The sequence below is a fragment of the Eleutherodactylus coqui genome, chromosome 1, assembly GCF_035609145.1.
Source record: "Eleutherodactylus coqui strain aEleCoq1 chromosome 1, aEleCoq1.hap1, whole genome shotgun sequence".
NCBI classification, from domain to species: domain Eukaryota; kingdom Metazoa; phylum Chordata; class Amphibia; order Anura; family Eleutherodactylidae; genus Eleutherodactylus; species Eleutherodactylus coqui.
The window spans coordinates 452,831,456-452,849,604 of record NC_089837.1 but is presented as its reverse complement, the minus strand read 5'-3'; the positions used below and the strand labels follow the sequence as shown (position 1 = coordinate 452,849,604).

At 43.8% G+C, this 18,149-nt stretch overlaps 1 long non-coding RNA gene across 1 annotated transcript in view; it reads left to right on the top strand.

Moving 5' to 3' along the window:
- Window positions 1-2,453: 2,453 nt before the first annotated feature.
- LOC136612863 (uncharacterized) overlaps window positions 2,454-18,149 on the top strand; it is a 75,688-nt gene continuing 59,992 nt past the window's right edge. The window contains exons 1-2 of the long non-coding RNA XR_010790423.1: window positions 2,454-2,571; window positions 5,307-5,550. This is a non-coding gene — a long non-coding RNA (uncharacterized lncRNA). The remainder of the gene's footprint in view (window positions 2,572-5,306; window positions 5,551-18,149) is intronic.

Here is an 18,149-nt window from a genome sequence, read left to right as displayed (position 1 = left end):
ACAAGACATGTACAGAGAAATGGATGGAAGCATCTTATCCTTAGTGCTGCTTCACATTGTATATCTGCATAAAGGCAATCGGATCCTAAGCCATGGCCCCAAATATGATCTTTTTGAAGGAAAATCTTTACTACTTCATGTCCAGTTCAAAGGACCCTAAATGGCACACTGTCCTTCTTATGTGATCCCCACTGATCACTTAAAGGTGTTCCAGTTTTATGGAAATAAAACACAAAAAGTTATTCCCATCTCTATGGATAAGTTGGGAATACCCATTTGTATGCAGTGGTGGGACGTGACTTGGATTACAAAAGCAGCTGAGCTCACTGTTCTACACTGTTTACATAACTTTCATTCACTTCCATGGGAGTTATAATATAATAATAGTTTTTATTTATATAGCGCCACCATGTTCTGCTGGGCTTTACAAATTGGGGAAAACATACAAAAAATAGGTCATAACATCCAGTAATAAACGAGTTATGGAGACAGCATAGAACAGCGAGGTTGGCCGCTTCTGTAATCCCGCCCGCTAGTGGCTACCAAATACAGCCAGGTATTCCCATCTCAGCTATAATTGTCTGAGATGGGAATAACCATTTAATAACTCTATCATGACAAGTTCTACAACTTTCTGATATACTTTGTGTTTACATTTCTCACCATTTTCAAGATCTCTGCTGATTGTTAGAACATGAGAACATCTTTTTGTTCAAAGCTGAAAACTGTACATATGTAACACACAGCAGTGGATACAATTGTGCTCAGTCTGTGAGCTAAATACAATATATCAGTGACGTTAAAAGGTATGAGGTTGCAGTCCTGTTTGTTTAGCATATAGAAGATTGTCTATACTGCAAGTGATCATATCCACTACACAGTATTAGGTCTGTACAGGTTTTCAACCTGTTCTCCTTCACTGACAGGAAACAGAGATCTTGAAAATGGCGACAAATTGAATCACAAGCTGTCTAAAAAAGTTGCAGAACTTTTCATTACACTGCAATTCAGCGTTATAACCGTAAAATCAGAAAACCCTTCTTACGTTACCCCACTATCACCCCAGTCCTTCCATGAAACACTCGCGGGGGTCCAGGAAGCAGAGATATGTGACTTATTTGGGAGCTAATTGCCCCCAACCGTGACTACAAGGAACCACAGTGTGCGGACCCAACCAACCAAAGTCTCACGACTTTTACGTGACATGAAACTTTTCCGATTGTTACTGGGGTTTGCTACATTCTCTTGCAGATTAAAACGATTCTTTCTGATCTTATTTTATTATTTCTGTACATCAAATTATGTGAAAAACCATTAAAAAATGACAATGTGGCGCACTTTTTCATTGATTTGAGTAAAGACGCACGATATTTAGAGGTATAAGGTGTGTAACACGACGTAGAAAGTCAGTTTTTATTAACATGTTAAATGCAGTCCTAAGCTCTTGCTCACAACCTGAAGGTTGCAGGTTCAATCCCCACTTGGTTCAGGTATCCGGCACAAGGTTGACTCATATATTGATGGTTGATTGCAATAACTATTCAGCAGTACGTTGCCGCGGTAATCACGGATCAGCGCGCGGTCACGCCTGCAGGGTCAGTTCAGGGTTTTTGAAGCCAAATTTTGGAGTGCATCCTTAAAGGAGAGAAAGTCTAAGGGAATGACACTTCTTTTATTTCACATCCATTTCTAGTCTTCACGTAAGGGTGCGTTCACGCGTCACGGATTTGGTTGCAGGTTTTGGTGCAGATCAGATTTAATTCAAATTGAAGCGGTAAAGTCTGCACCAAAATCCACGTGACAACCGCAGCAAATCAGCGTCGTGTGAACGCACGCTAAGGAAGCGTTTTTCTCTACGCCTGAGGGTTACGCCACGGGTCTGGTAAACAGCGCTGCGACGGAACCTCCGAATGCAATGAGAAGGACGCACATTTAGTGTCCATTTGTCAGGGGGTTCCGTTCTATTTGGAGTTTAGAATAACTATAATTAACTACGTTATCCTAGACTCCAACGGAAGCGAACGGAAACGTGGCGGACGGAGACCAAATTGGCGTTTGCTCCACCAATGACACTGAATGGTTCCGTCCCAGCTCAGTTTTTGAACTGTTGCAGGTGAGCTGAGCTATTTTTCTAATCAGCTCATTGACTCCCTAAAATTGTCAAGAGGGAGTCAAAACGTAAAGAAAGAAGAAGAAGGTTTACAGGACGTGCCAGAGCTGGGAGATAAGCATTTTTTATACACTTTTCCGCCCCATTGCTGGTTTTCCCGCCTGCCTTACGGACAAGACGCCCGGCTTCGAGCTAAGCGTCCCGTCTAGTGACAGGCGGGCGGGGGAGAGTGGGCGGGGCCGGCGATCCCCGGCCACGTGACTCGTGTGATCCTCGGCGGGGGGGTCCGCGCTGTGTTGTGGCCACGCCCCTTCGCGATGTTGACGCAATGTATAAATAGTGGAACAAAGACAACTTCCTCGGAGCTTCCCCTGCTCTGCCCGGAGAGAGGGGACTGAGGCGGCGCGCTGGATGTTACCATTGGACAGCCGGCTTCCTATCACTGACGGCGGCTTCCCTCAGTAAGTGTCATTCTGCACACCTAGTGGACTCTTCCTATCTATAGATCTCTCTCTATAGGCTGGTGTCGCAGTGCACACCTATGGCTTGTTGACATTGGGCGCTGCGTCAGGTAATAGGCAGGTAGCGGGCGGCAGCGGAGGGGTTAATATCCACTTGTCTTGCTCGTAAGACCATTGGAGGAGGCGCCGCTGCCGGGGACATTACGTCACCTACCAGTCTTCTCAATGAATTGTCTGCTTATGGGTTAGTTCTAAGGCTGCACGGAGGATGGGGAGCCCGCTAGGTGGAGGGGGGACGGGGGGGCAACGAGCAGGGCAGAAGGGGCGCCCTGCACGGAGGGGGCGCAGCGCGGAGAGCGCTCTGTTTACAGTTACAACAGGCGTATTGTGACGTCACGTGACTGACAGCTCGCGCTGCCAGAGGGAGAAGTCGCCAGCGGCTGACAACGGGCTAATTTAAGCAAAGGGTGACGTCATCGCCTCCTTGACAACAGTAGCGGCAGCTCCCCCCCCCTCCTCCTTATCGGAGACCCAGAAGTGACAGCCGGAGGGACAATGCTTCCTGGAGAGACAATAACCCTGAAACTGGCCGCAACTCCGGCACTTCTTGTAGGCTGTGGGGATGGATACAATGTAACCGGCATCATGTAGCGCCTTCCCCTTCATCCAGGAGTGCTGCTGGGGAGAGGAGGATGTCATTCTGTATCGTTTATAGTAACACTCTAGTTACTGTTATCATCCGGATCAGAATGTGAGAAGCCAAGTCCTCTTGTAGATATGATAGCTTTTAATGGCTAACACAAGTACATGATGTTACAGCCAGCTTTCCACCTTACACAGGGTCCTTCCTCAGGCTTCATGGAGCAAATCTAAAGGCATATCTATAGTAAACCCGATACACCTGATCAGGGATCATTTACACTGGAGTGGGTATTTTTAGTTTTTTTTGGTCTGTCGAAAAAAAATGCACCGTTTTCAACTATCTGCAGTTTTTACATGCATTTTTCACACACGCAAAAAAAGTCAAAGTGATGCCGGTTTTGTCACAATCCACAGAAAGTGGGGTGCGTGCTAATCATAGTCACTGCTTATTTAATTTTTTTTTTTTTTTTTACCGCAACCCCTTAGACTCAGGCTGGGTTCACACGGGGCGGAATTGCCACAGAATTTCCATGCAGAAATTCTGCCTGTGTCTTTAAACCTGAGACTAAGCAGCAAAGGGGACAAGGTTTGTAAGAATCTCATTCGCACGCTGCCGACAGTCCGCTGAGAAGTTACGTGAAAAAACTGACATGCGGCGCGAAATTCAAATACGGGACATGTCAATTGTGGGGAGAGATTTCCGCAGCGGAATACAGACAGAAAAGCCACTTTTGAAGCAGCCTTTCCGCTGTGGAAATCTCACAGAATTTCTATGTGGTCCCACTGCGGACATTCTGCGGGTTTTCCATGCCATGGGAACCCAGCCTTAAGGTAGCATTCACACAGGCGAGCGTGATATCAGGCCGCGTTTCGGGTTTGCCAGCATGTGATCTTTCACGGCGATGAAAACGTTTTGGATTAAAAATCACTGCTTTTGTGAAATTGCGATCTTTACGTATGCAAAACGATTGCAAGTGTCCCCCATTGACTTCTGTGGGAAGCATTGCACTCGCATGCACTTTGCACAGTGTGCGAGTGCCATGCAATGGCTTTGAAGGTCCCATTGAAAACATTGGGTGAGGCTTTCGGATTGAGTATCCAAAAATAGAAAATTCTGCAAATTTCTTTCTCTTTTTTTTTTTTCCTGCAGCAATGTGTGAGGAAAGACCATCTCTTGTGTGAATGGATTCCATATTTATGTGATTTTTGTGTGCAACGTACAAAACTTGCACATGACTATTTGTGTTAATGCGCCCTTAATGGACAATTTTGCCCATTACAGACTAATAATGGGACATGCTGCTACTTTATTTTTTTAAATTAACTTTTTTTTCCACACACAACATTGCTCTGATATATATATATTCAGTCAGTAAGGCCGTCTGCAAGCGGAATCCAACCTTGTTACCCCGGTGTACACCTGTCCGATGGCTTCGTGTGTAGGCAGCTTCTGTACTGCGGATGTGCCGGGTGTCACACACCCGCAGTACAGAGTGATGTGCCATTGCTAGGCAATGACGTGCGGCCCGTCTGCACTGCCCATTGCGAAAGGGCCACGGGATGGACTGCTACTACTGATATCAATGGAAGCCGTCCATGCGAGGCCTGCACCAAAATAGGACTTGCTGTGATTTTCCTCCTGGGAGCAGAAAATCGCAGTTGATTTCTGCTTGTGGGCAGGGAAAAGTGGGTTTGCATATCATGTTATGGGCAGTATTTGCTGCGGAATCCAGAGGCTGATGCCCACTCCGGGTGCCATGGTGCAAATACGCCCGTGTGCAGGCGGCCTAAAAAATACATACTGAATATGAGCAGAAAATACACTTGTGTGAATGGGCCTTATTTTGGTTGTTGCAGATATGATCTCTGATGCACAGATCTCCCCTCTGTTTTGTTGCCACAGTGTATTTAATGTTTGGTTGTTTATCTTTATAGATGCAACAAAATCTGCTTCATCTTAAAGGGGTATTTGGGGTATTTGATTGCTAACCAAATGTTATTAAAGTTTTCAATACGGTTCTGCTTTGGATCTTGTGTCTGTAGCTCTAAATGCCATCACCTTCTCCTGGCACTTCACAAGTGTTTATTCACAGGTTGCCCCTGGATACGACCTGTAGGCATTCAGCGCTGCAGGTCAGGCTTGCCCAGAATGACCATGGATGGCTCTCAGGACCGGATTACTGACCAATAGAAGGGCAGCGCTTAGTGGGGACACACAAGAAGGAAGTACGGAGCAGGGAATTGTGATATAGTTTCAAGCTGCATGTCATGGATGCGGTGCCACCTTGGAAAATGGCGATGTGGGGAGACCTCAGAAATTGAGGACAGGATGAGAAGGTAATGGCTTAGTGATTTATACCCATAACTAGCAGTGTATAAGAAAGGGCAAACACCTGGAGTTTTACACCTCAAGGCCAGGCTCACATGAACATATGTTTACAGCATATTACATGGGTTCTGTACATCCGTATGATACGGGGTGACTTGTAGGCAATCAATTCCATTGCCTTATGAAGTTCCGATCACATTAGTGTATTGAAATTGCGTAATATGCGAGTGCAAAAAATAATGCATGTTCTTTTTTTTGTGGCATATATACAAGAGAGCCTATTCTCTTTGGGCACATATATATGCAATTACATTGCGTATGGGTGGCGGGTATATACGCCTTTGCATGGCGATGGGGCGGGAAATATATATAGATTAACAAAGGAAACCGTGTACTGCGCATGGCACAGTGTATGAGTACACGGTCATGTGCAGTACAATTTTCCTGCCAGATGCGGCAGTACGCAAGGTCACAACCGGCCCACAGGTTCTGGTTGTTGCATATGTTATTTCTGATGTACAAATATCTTATGTGATTAAATATTGGAAGCGAGTCAGTAAGGACACATGAAACGTCCGTTTCCATTAAGGCTTATCCCCACAAACACGCGTGTTTTTTTTTTTTGTTTTTTTTTCCCCATGTTCATTTTGGTTGTGAAAAAAAACAGCATGTCCTATCTTCAGGTGTACTGTGCACAAAAATAACATACTTAATTGGCCATTGAAATCAATGGGAGCATGCTTGTGTTTTTTTTCTGTTGCATGAGCAGGGCAAGCGCGTGTTAAAATACACAAAAGCACAAAAATGCAATGCTCATTGTGCAACTGCCCACATAAATACTCTTGCACTCATGTGAAACCAGCCTTAGCCTACACTCACATGTGCCTTCGGCAAAACACCGCAATTTCGATTGCGGTGTCAAGCTGCAATTATCCCACAGGTTTTTGAATGCAGGTTACTGCTTCTGACAGCGAGTTTTAATGCACCCCATCATTGTGATGAATGATGAGGTGCGGCAAAATGGAGCAGACAGAGCTCAAAAAATCGCGCCACTTTCTTAGCGCCGTGATTGAGTGCATGTCTGCAAGGCCCCATTGAAATCAATGGGAGCCTTATAAATAAACAGATGTGTGAAGGTAGCCTTCGTTGAACTCGCTAGTTTTAGCAATGCAATATGGCAATTGCCTTTTTCCTTTTTTGGGATACCTATTGGCGTTTTTATCCTCTTGCAGTTAGGGACGCGGTAAGTAGATGCATCTGATACAATATAGAGGGTGATTTGCTTCTAGAATGGCATAGGAAAACTGAAACCCCCAGCGCTGATGTGAGTGAGCCCTAGTCCATACATGAAGTGACCTACAGCTTCCAGAATGACATGAAAAGATAGAACTCTTCAAGTTTTTACTGCACCTTACAGATGTTTGCTGTGGCCGCCGTTGGTGACCCTATATGGCATAAAACATCGCATCCCCATTGTAGTGGAATAGATGACAGAGGATGTGTGTGGACAGAACGACTACTACTTGACATCTGCCGCATCATCGGCGACACCTACATCAAACATCTATAAGGTGCAGTCAAAACAAGAGTTCTTATGTCATTCTGGCTGCTGTATGTCAGTTCATGTAGGAAGAAATCTACTTTACTTTTGCACTGTTCTCTTTGAATCTCCCTGTTTTTATGACAGTGAAATAATGTTAGTTAATCCGCCTGATGGCCGGGCTCTTCTATAGCGCGCTCACACCAGTACGAACTACAATCACGCTGACCTATGAACAATGCTGTGTTGGGTGTTATTGATGAACGGCCGCCAGATTGTATTTGCTCCTGTCATTCACTGAACCTCCTGAGGATTATAATCTGATTATTCTCTCAGGCTCACACATTGGGGCTGAGGAAGCAGATTGACCTATTATTGTGTGTACCTAGAGAAAACCCAGCATCTAGTCTACATACAGACTCTTCATGTTAAAATGTACATCCTATCAAGCCAACAACTCAATGATGTTTTTTTTAACTAAAATGACAATTTATTGCAATTGTAGTAGTTGTAGAAGAAAAATAATCTCTGCAGTCATTAATATTACACCCCAGATCCACTCGCATCTACTAGATTCAGGGTATATTCATACACACTATCATAATTTATCTTCCACTGTAGACACACTTTGTTGCAATAACTGACGTTCTTAGACATCACATTGCTAAATTGTTTGCCTGTGACATTTTGGGTGTGGGTTTTTTCTTCTTCTCCCCCCCCCCCCCCCTTCCTCATTGACTTTCATGAGGTAAGGATGTAGCATAAAAGAAATCTATACGATGCTACCCACACGCAGCTGAGTGCGATATACCTGAAAAGAATGGGGTTCATATTCGTTAGTCTCGCAACACAGAAATCTCACACGATGTTCTTGGCCATGTGAAAGCGGCTTAAGAGTGTGTTCACACATAACTGCTTTGTTGCGGATTTGCACCAAAACCAGGTTTGTGCATTGCAAGACGCATCAATATGAACCCTATTCTTTTGAATGGGGTCATACACATGCGGAAAAAAGAGAAAATAAAATCGCTCATCGGACCGCGACGTGGTTAAAAAAATTGCGCCACGTCCTATCTTTGGGTCTACCCTTGCATCGCCCATTGTTTTCAATAGGGCTGGCAGCAGCCTCACACCGCATGCTAGGTGCACGTGAGTGCAAGGTCTCCCCATTGAAAATGGGGTCGCTACTTCCCCGAAATGATTCAGTTTTGATATGAAAACGTCTCGCATCTGCAGGGAAATCGCATGTTAGTGAACAAGTTAGCCTTGGGGCTTATTCACAAGGATGAGAATCTTGCTTGAGTTTTGTGCATTGTGATATGCACAACTCTCACGAATATGAACTCTAGTCTTTTGAATGGACCATCACATCAGCGTCAACCCTCCTTCCCACTCGCAGTGATGTAGAACATGCTGCGACTTTTATCATTTCCATAACCCATCATTTTCAATGGGACCTTAAAAGATCTCATGGCACTCATACGTGAAATCAATGGGAAATGCCTGAAATGCGTGCTTTAGAATCTCAATTTTGCAGAAGTGATGCAAGGCTGTTTTGAATCAAAACCACCTTGCATCGGCGTGAAAAATGGACTTCGCAAGTGAGATATGTCTCGTGTTCGCCTGTGTGAAGGTTGCCTTCGGTGTGGGTTGTCGGCAGTATTCCGCTGTGGCACACCCGCAGTGATTTCGCCATGTGTGAAGTTGGCTGTATGGTGGCTTTGTGCTCCCTCTGATTCTCTCGGCCATGGTGATGTAATGCATTGACACTCTGCCAATGGCTACTATGGGATGTGTTACTATGGATGACAAGGCTGCGACTTGGTCATCGTACAGCAACATGTAAAAAGAATTTTGATGTAGAATTTTTTTTTTTTTTTTTTTTCTAGCTTTTTACAAATCTGGGTCTCAGTCCAGTTACCAACACCAGTGTCAGTGTATGACTTTGGGTGGGGTAACACTATAACCGATTTAACTAGAACCTGGAAAAGGGCTTTAAGAATTCATATTAAACGGACTTAAGCACTAAACAAAACTGGTTACTGTCACAATCAATAGCCTAAGGGTTAAAACGGCAATTTCCTGCCGGTGGAGCAAATTTCTATATAATCCATTGAGAGTGAATGAGAAGTCTTGTAAAATGACCAGGGTGCAGTGTGTGAATGTAACTGAATTGTTTCTGCAGGCCCGTGTGCTTGCTTCAGTGTAAAAATCACACATAATATGCGCTGGATAGACTTCATTGGCAGGTAGCCTCCTACAGATGTACCTGTTCCGCTCACTATGGGGACCTACAAACACAGGTGCATGGGCTATGAAAAGGGACTCGTAAAAGGAGGCAATTAAAAGTTATTGCGCTGATTCCATCTGTGTCATCGCTGAAGACTTATTAAATATAGCAACAATGTCGCTGATTTCACAATGTCCTGAAAATATGGACATGGAGTATAGCAAACTGGTCTGTTGGGAACAGTAATGTAACATATGATTTCTCATTTCTACCTCCAGCAACATTAAAATCGGGTAACACTGCTCTGATGTCTGAAACCAAAATCTTCAATTTTTGTTTCAATGACGAAATGCAACAGGCAACTCAAAAAAAAGTGGTGATTTTTACAAAAAGGGTGCTTTGAAAATGAATGTGCCATGTTAATGCCCGATGCCCACACTGCTATAAGCTATTATAGAGCTGTGTATGTTGTATGCATACAGTATATAAACGCCTCTGTTACAGGCATGTTGTAGAATTGGCCGTATACATCTGAATCTAAAGTATCGTGGCATATATAGTATTCATAGGCTTCTGTGGTTGACCTATGCCTAAATGTGACTAGTAGATATCTGTTTTGACGGTATGGAAATCATAGGCTGCTATGCTTTAAAGGAGTATTCTGGGTAATTACTGTTGATGACCAATCCTCAGAGATCATCAATAGTTGAGCGCTCAGGATTCCCGACGATCGACTGATTACCGACAGCAGGCTGTGCACAATGAGGCCGGGCGTCATTGGGGTTTGAGATGGACGTTTAATAGGTGACCTCACTGCCATTAATTTCAATGGGAGTGAAGCTACCTTTTAGACTTTCTGTTTCAGCCCCGATGATGGCGCATAGTCCTGCTACACTGATAATGGGCCGAACGATCAACTGATCGCCGGGGATCAAGAGCGATCAACTGTTGATTATCTCTTCTGAGGATAGGTCATCAATAGTATTTGCCCAGAAAACCCCTTAGGCTCAAACCCTCAAATTAATGCCATATTATACAGGTAATGTCACATGGAGCAATATCAAGGTGACCGTTTTTCAGATTGACTCTGGGGCTTAATCGTCTTTAAGCTTCACCTAAAAAAACTGTATGGCCATTAAATGGTTTTATGTGTTTCTAAAGAATTGCGTGGCCACAATCAGTTTGAAACCTGCACAATCTCTGCCGCCCAGTGCTGCGCTGTGAGGTCTTGCATGCCTGTTCGACTAATCATTTGCTGGAACTGTTAGGCTGGTCTCACACCCTCGGATTTGAATTGCAGATTCTGCAAGCATATGACCTGTGGTAATATGCGGATCAATGAAATGCATTGACTTGCGCAGTTCCGTTCACATTAGTGTGTCAGAATTGCTTAATCCACGAGCAGAAAATAAAACGCAGCATGTTCTATTTCTACTGCGGATATCCGCAACATAGAGCCCATTGTTCTTTATGGTCATGGATATACCCGCAGGTCATACACAACTACGACAGCAGGGAAATATAAACAAAGCGTACTACTCGTGAGTACGTGGTCACGCGCAGTACAATTCCACTGTCGTACGCAGGGTCACAGCTGTCTGAGCCCACCCTTAGGGCTCCTTCCCACGGACGGACTTCTGGCGAAAATCCGCTGCGTTGCCCGCAGCTATCAGGTTCTATTGAACCGAATAGCTCAATGCTCACGGTACAGAATTCCATCGCGGAATTCCGCACCGTGAATTCACCCGACCTCACCCGCGGTATGCTCTATTTGCGGCGGGTGGACGCACGGACGGCTTCCATTGCAGTCAATGGAAGCTGGCTGTCACCCTATCTTCCGCTGTAGCACAGCGGAAGATAGCGTGAAACCGCTTCCCCGCCAGCCGCGCCGAAGAGTCATGCGGGACGGAAGACGCTGGATCTAAAGGTAAGTATTGGGGTCTCTGGGGGACGCCGTGACGGGCTCCGCGGTGGAGCCCGTCACGGCCGTGGGAAGCTGGCCTAAATGATAAAAAAAAAAAAATCTAATAAAGGGTATTAACATGGTGTGAACTTTGCCTAATGGTATCTCCATCGTATTGCGACCTGTTCATACTATAGATGCATATTATGGATGTTACAGATGACATTACAAGAGTATATCATCAGTATTTTTGCCTTTATTTTCTATCGGACAAATACTGATTAGTATTCTTTTCTATTGGTCATATACTAATGCGGAGGCAAAAACCCGAAAAATGGGTCATGCAGCAGTTTTAAAAAACTATGAGAAAAACCGACTAGATCTACAGATTTACATTAGCTCTGTATTAGTCTACAAACCACTGCCAAAATAAGGAGTTAAAATCTGCTCATCTGAAAGCAGCCGAAGACCACAGGCAGTGTGTGAAAACAATGCCATCACTTGGTTCATGCCACAGATCGATGCCGTTTGCAAGTTGATAACAGACTCAGTTTTCGGGTTTACCTGCAAAGTATTGCTGACATTAACAATCCGTTCCAAAACGGTACTGATTTGTGGTAAAAACCCTATATGGGTCCCGTTTTTGGCCGCTATGTGTGGCCTTAACCTGAGGATATGATCACACATGGCGGATATGCAGAAAATATTCAGCAAATTACAGTGCAAGCCAAGCAGTGCGGGAAAAATCTGGAACGTAAATCGACTTTAAATTCCTAGCAATCTATGCTACGGGTTTTCACTAGTAATGTCACACCATGGAATGAGCAGGGAGAAAGACACCGGTAACACGTCTATTTTGGTGCAGATTTTGCGCTACAGAAAACCGCACTACGTGTGAACATACCCAAAACGTGCTAATGGTAAGGCTGGGTTCACACGGTCGGCCCGCTGATCCCAGGATTAGCCAGCCACGTAGACGAGATTTCTCAAAAATCTCGTCCACACAGGACAGCTAAGCCGGCAGAAGCTGCCGCTGCGGCGCGGATTTGCCGACTGCAGCATATCCATTTTTTTTTTTATGCCCCCCGCTGCGGCCGCACTCTCCTCTATGGGAGCGCTGGCCGCAGCGGAAGAGCGAGCGGCCGGGCTGCTTCAAAGCCGCCGCGGGTTTTGCAACAGCAGTTCTCCTGGCGGAAATCTCGCGTTTTTTTGCTGCGGCCAAACCGCAAGATTTCCACCGAGAATCCGCCCTGTGAGAACCCAGCCTAAGGGTGCACACAGTTCATTATTTATTAATTTTGGGGGAGAAGGTTTCCTCTAAGATGTTAGACGCCAATATAAATTGTACTTCTCTTATTCCCTGTACATATATAGCTATATAAGAAACTTCACAATCTGGACTATACCAGAATTTTTTTTTTTACACAGCTTTATGTCCAAGGGCAGCCATAATTTTACAGATACATTAAATATTTACCTACGTGGTAATCCCCAGTACAGTATGTGAAGAAAGTTACTGCTCTCTAACCACAATCCAGTAAAAGAACATGACGCAAAAGGATGTCTGTCTGTATATTCAGTATTCTGCTTTCCTGCCGGCACATTGACCACCACGGCTGTATGTTTAGACTGCTGACGGTAGTTATCCCTTTTGGCAGTGGCAACCCAATATGTACTTGCATGCATAAAGGATTTCTACCTTGATACATTAAAAATATTAGTGTTAAAAAAAAAAAGTTGTACTGACTCTGCTGGCAGGCTCCATAATTACATGACTGTGGCGGCCAGTCAAGGCCTACCATGGTGACATCACACTGCGCAGCGGAGATTGGCTGAGATTGCACGGTGACCTCTTATGAATTAGAGCTCGTAAATAAATGATATAGTGCTGGAAGTCATTGGTGAATACAATGAAAAATAGAAGGGAATGCCTAATCAGAAGAAAAAGGCAAATGGCCTGTTTTAAAGGGACTGCTTTTTTTTTTTTTTTTTTTTGGTCCTATTAAAAAAATAAAATCCTGCAGTTTACACACTTTCCTCTAACTGCCCTTTTTTAACGTAAGAATTTTTCATTTAGTTTATTACTGGATCGAGCTAAACTGAACAATAACACTGCTCAACAACCATTTGGTGCCAGTTACATCAGTGATTTTAGGTTGAATTTAGGATGGTAAATCCTAATTTGGCAACGGTTTTGCCAGATTGGCTCTAGTTTTTGAGATATTGTAAGGTCTACCGAAAAACTTGAAAAAAAACTTAAAAAAAGCACAAAGTATAAGCTACTCACAAAACCTAATGGAAACCATACCAAATCATTGTAAATTAAATACAGTGACCCTCTGGTATCAGTTCAAAACAGAAAGCAAAATACTCTTCACAATCCTATGAGAAAACTCTGATTTTTCTCCTATGCGAGTGATCAAGACAATCGTGTTGGAGATTGTAGTCTGCCATCATGGGCCTGTCCCATCTTGATGCCTTTCCTCTGTAACTTTGTCTTGATGGAACCTATCCCCTTGTTCCTCACTGAAATCACCAAGATTGACCGGAAATCTATAACGTGGCTATGGAGAAGGTGTACCTTGATGCTCATATTAGCCTCCAAATTATGAAAGTTGGTTAGCATGTTGTGAACCAATTCTTCGTAGTTTTGTGCTTTATGGTTCCCTGAGAAGTTCCTTACAAAAGAGGCAAAACTACACCAGGCAGATGCTTCAATGTTAGCCATGACTTTACTGAAATTGGAATCGTTGATGAGCTTTTGAATTTCAGGACCATTTGAAGATTCCGGCTTTTAGTTTTTCCCTACTGAGTCCAGGGAGGGATTTGCAAATGTGCTTGAAGCAATTAGAATTTGTCCAAGGCCTTAACAAATTGCTTCATGAGGCCTAGCTTTATATGGAGCTGGGGGAGATTCCCCTTCCCCCATCAACCAAAGACTTATTTATGATGCTCGCTGCACCAACTGTCATATTTTCCCTTGAAGGCCATGTCCCCTTTTTCCAGTGATCTTGCTTAGCCCTACTATCCCACATTCAGATGAAGCATGGGTGCTTGGTGTATCCACTTTGCTGCCCAAGCAGGAAGTTGACCATCTTCAAATCAACACCAATAAGCCACTTGTGCTGATAATAACAAAGTTCCTGCAGAACTATCTTAATGTTGTTGTATTCTTCACGAAGTCTTGAGTGGGCAAGTGGGAGAGATGCATAGTGATTACCATTGTGTAATAGCACACATTTTAGGCTTATTTGATCACCCTGTATTTTCAAAACTAGAGCCAATTTGGAAAAAGCAACGGCGGATTCAGATTCCGCAATACCAAAATACCCCATATTTGTTAAAACTTCACTGGCACCTCGAAAAAATAATTTTTGCTGGCCTGTGTAATAACCCCATGTACATGCTGCCAGTGACTGTGTGCTGAACAATAATTTGTTCCTGGTTGAGGGATTCAAAAATCCCGCCTGCAGGACGCGATGGCTCTGACTGGCCAAGTAGCACTGGATGAACCAATCAATCTAGCGCTCGATGAACCAATGCGAGGACTGTGATTGCTTCATCCAGCTTTGCATTGATTGGCTGAGCAGAGTTTAAAGAACCAATCATTGTGGAGGTGGGATTTATGAATTGGCCAATCAATGCCATGGCTCAGCCAATTCATAAATCCTACATCCACAATGTGATTGGTTCCTCCAGCTCTTGAAGAGCCAATCACGGCCCTCGAATTGGTTCATCGAGCGCTGCATTGCTTGGCTAAGTAGCACTGGATGAACCAATCGGAGCAATTGCTTCCTGGAGGCAGGATTTTTGAGTCCCGCAACCAGGAAATGATCTTCTGTGGGCAAAAGAGGAGTGCAGGACGCCCAGTGGAGCTCCGGAGAGCAGCGGGAGGACCTAAACCAATTTTTATCACTGGCAGCAGCATAGCAATGTGTGTTCACAAGAAAACCACATTGCTAACTTTTCAAAACTGCAGGAACACAGCTGTGATATCGCTGTGATCTTTGTAGCGTTGATTTCGCTGTCATTGTACTGTAGAGATTATGTTTCAGTAGTCAATGTCGTTATCACAGGCAGGATTACAATGAGATGTGACACCTGTATATAGATAATGTAGTATTCCCCCATTCATACTATGGAAGAATTAGGGCTCACCACCTCCCCCTTTCTGCACAATGATCTCTGCACAAATCCAAGCATGCTTACGATATTGATAGAATTCAATGTATCCATTGTGTCTTTGGCCTAGAAGTTCTTCAGTAAAGAATCTCTCTAAAAATGCTGGCAACTATCTCAAGCAATATGGCCGCCAGCCATAGTCATGTAGAAAATGGGATTTAAAAAAAAAATCTTACAATCAGTAAAAATCTGTCTGGCCTTTAGAAAATCACAGCATACATCATCTTTGAGTTTCCTGCAACCAGCCACTGATCCAATGGTGACATCCATGCTCATTGTAGGACATGGCAACATGGAGGCCAAGGGTGCAGCCAGGTACTACGGAGAGTGGTGTTTGTGTCCTCTTCATTATATAATATCAGTTAATCAGTCATGTATATAGTGATACAGACAGACCTATAATTTTAGTGGACTTCTACATGTACAGAAAATGCACATGGAACACCATAAACACGATACATAAACTCCATCTTTCTAGAAGTACAAATCTAGAACGGAGCCCTAGTTTTAGCTGTTACTGTGTAGCCGCCCCAGTTGATTATTGTCAGATGTTTTTCTTTGTATGGTGCAGTATGTGAAGAAACAGCATTAGTAAGCATTGACAAGTGGCCCCTTGGGATGCCCAGTATTAATCAGCGATGCCATGTGTATACTGTTTCCACTGTGATTCCTCTGCTGCCGATACAGTTGTAGGGTTAAGTCCTGGTTTATGTTACATGTACAGGTCTATCCCCATTCACGATGCTTATCTAATGTCATTTGAGATTACTGTAGATGATATCTGAGAAAACACAGTAAACCGAGTCTTGAACTCTTCGAAGGTCAGAAAATACGAGATTAGGTTTAGTTCACGTGTTGCCCAATTGCTGACCTTCCACAAATGACTGTTCCCGGGAGAAGCGGTGATCTAATGGAAAGGGCAGGCCTGGGGTGTATTCTGGAGTCTGCCTAAGCAATGTTCCTGCTCTGTCTGTGGTGTATAAATACAACATACAGTATGGCGCCGAGGACATGATGTAAATAAACCTGCCATCAACCCTAAACACCACACCACTAGTGATTGTACAAAACAGTCCTGCACATAACTGCAGCGGGCGCCACCTAAAATCACAGGGACTCGGAGTAAGCTGTACTTACGAATCCTTCCAGGCGGGTTTATTTATTTATTCTGCATGATTATCGTATGATGGAAGACACTCTGCATGTTCAAGTACAGTTGTCTATCTTTACTTAAGAACTTCCCTACTTGTACATGTGTCAAAGGCCATTTACATGACCCCTTGTATTTATGCTGTAGTTTAGGTAGTTATGCCACATACTAGTGTATTCCTAGTTAGCACTGCAGCTCATCCATAGGTCTTGTGAAGCACATTAGGCATCACATGTATGCACTGCCCACTGACAATATGCCCTTGCTTGGACTGGGCTTGCTTGCATTTTTTTTTTTTTAGATATTCTTTTATTAAACCCTTTCCAATCCAATTTGTATCCTGGTTTTCCTAGGGGGCTTACTCTTTTTCTGCCATTATACAACAGCGCTATCTGCTGGCTAAAGCCAGTACTGCATGATGTGACCCATTGGATAGGCTCCAACAGCAGAGAGGCTGGCAATATACAGTAAGAGAACCCCGACGGACGTCTTCCAACATCAGAGCTGTACAGCCTTAAATCATAATGTCTTCAGAGGTCAGACAGTGGATTGTTAAGGGTAGGGTTAGTGGCTGCCATATTACTTTTAAGGGACCTTTCACACAGGATGGAATTTTGTCCGCACGGACAATTCTGCAGCCCCCACATTCTCCTATGAGGCTTGAAATCCACATGTTTCTACTTGTTTTCCCTGCAGCAGAAAAGGCTACCCCTGCAGAATTAACACTTTTTTTTTTTTAATGGTTTTCTAACTTGCAGAAAAGGTGTAATTCCCAAATAAAATCCGCAATTACTGAAGGTAAAAAGTGCTATAAATACCGCAAAACCTATTCCACAGTTAAAAATGCACCAAAATCTGCTTTATTTAACGAAATTCACAACTGTTCTGCGTGTTGCAGAATAATTTTCATTTGTATCTCATCTCTTGTTTAGCTCAAACCGCTTTTATGTTTGCATAAGGGCTTTTACCTGTCTGTGTCTGTGTGTCTGTGTGTCTGTGTGTCTGTGTGTCTGTGTGTCTGTGTGTCTGTGTGTCTGTGTGTCTGTGTGTCTGTGTGTCTGTGTGTCTGTGTGTCTGTGTGTCTGTGTGTCTGTGTGTCTGTGTGTCTGTGTGTCTGTGTGTCTGTGTGTCTGTGTGTCTGTGTGTCTGTGTGTCTGTGTGTCTGTGTGTCTGTGTGTCTGTGTGTCTGTGTGTCTGTGTGTCTTTTTTTACACTGCGATATCACTGCAATATTTTTTCAATGGGACTTTCTCATAAAGTTTGTGCGATGCGATTTTAACATTAGAAAGTCTCATTCATATTTTCATTAAAAAACGAAGCAATGTCGCAGCGTTAAAAAAAACCGCTAGTGGGTAAAAGCCCCAAAGTAAGTCATTGAAAGATTAGCCAGAGCTTCATATGTTAAGTGTACAGTAGTGATAAGGACCAGGGTTGCCAACCATCCATAAATTCCTGGGCAGCCTGTAAAAACAGGATTTTTTTTTTTCCAGTGCCTGGAAAAATCTGCTGCATCCCTCATTTGTGTATTCAGCTGGGGAAGCTTGTGCCATTATTGTGATTGTAATTATGAAGATTTTACAGTTCACTGATGTTTGTTAGTAA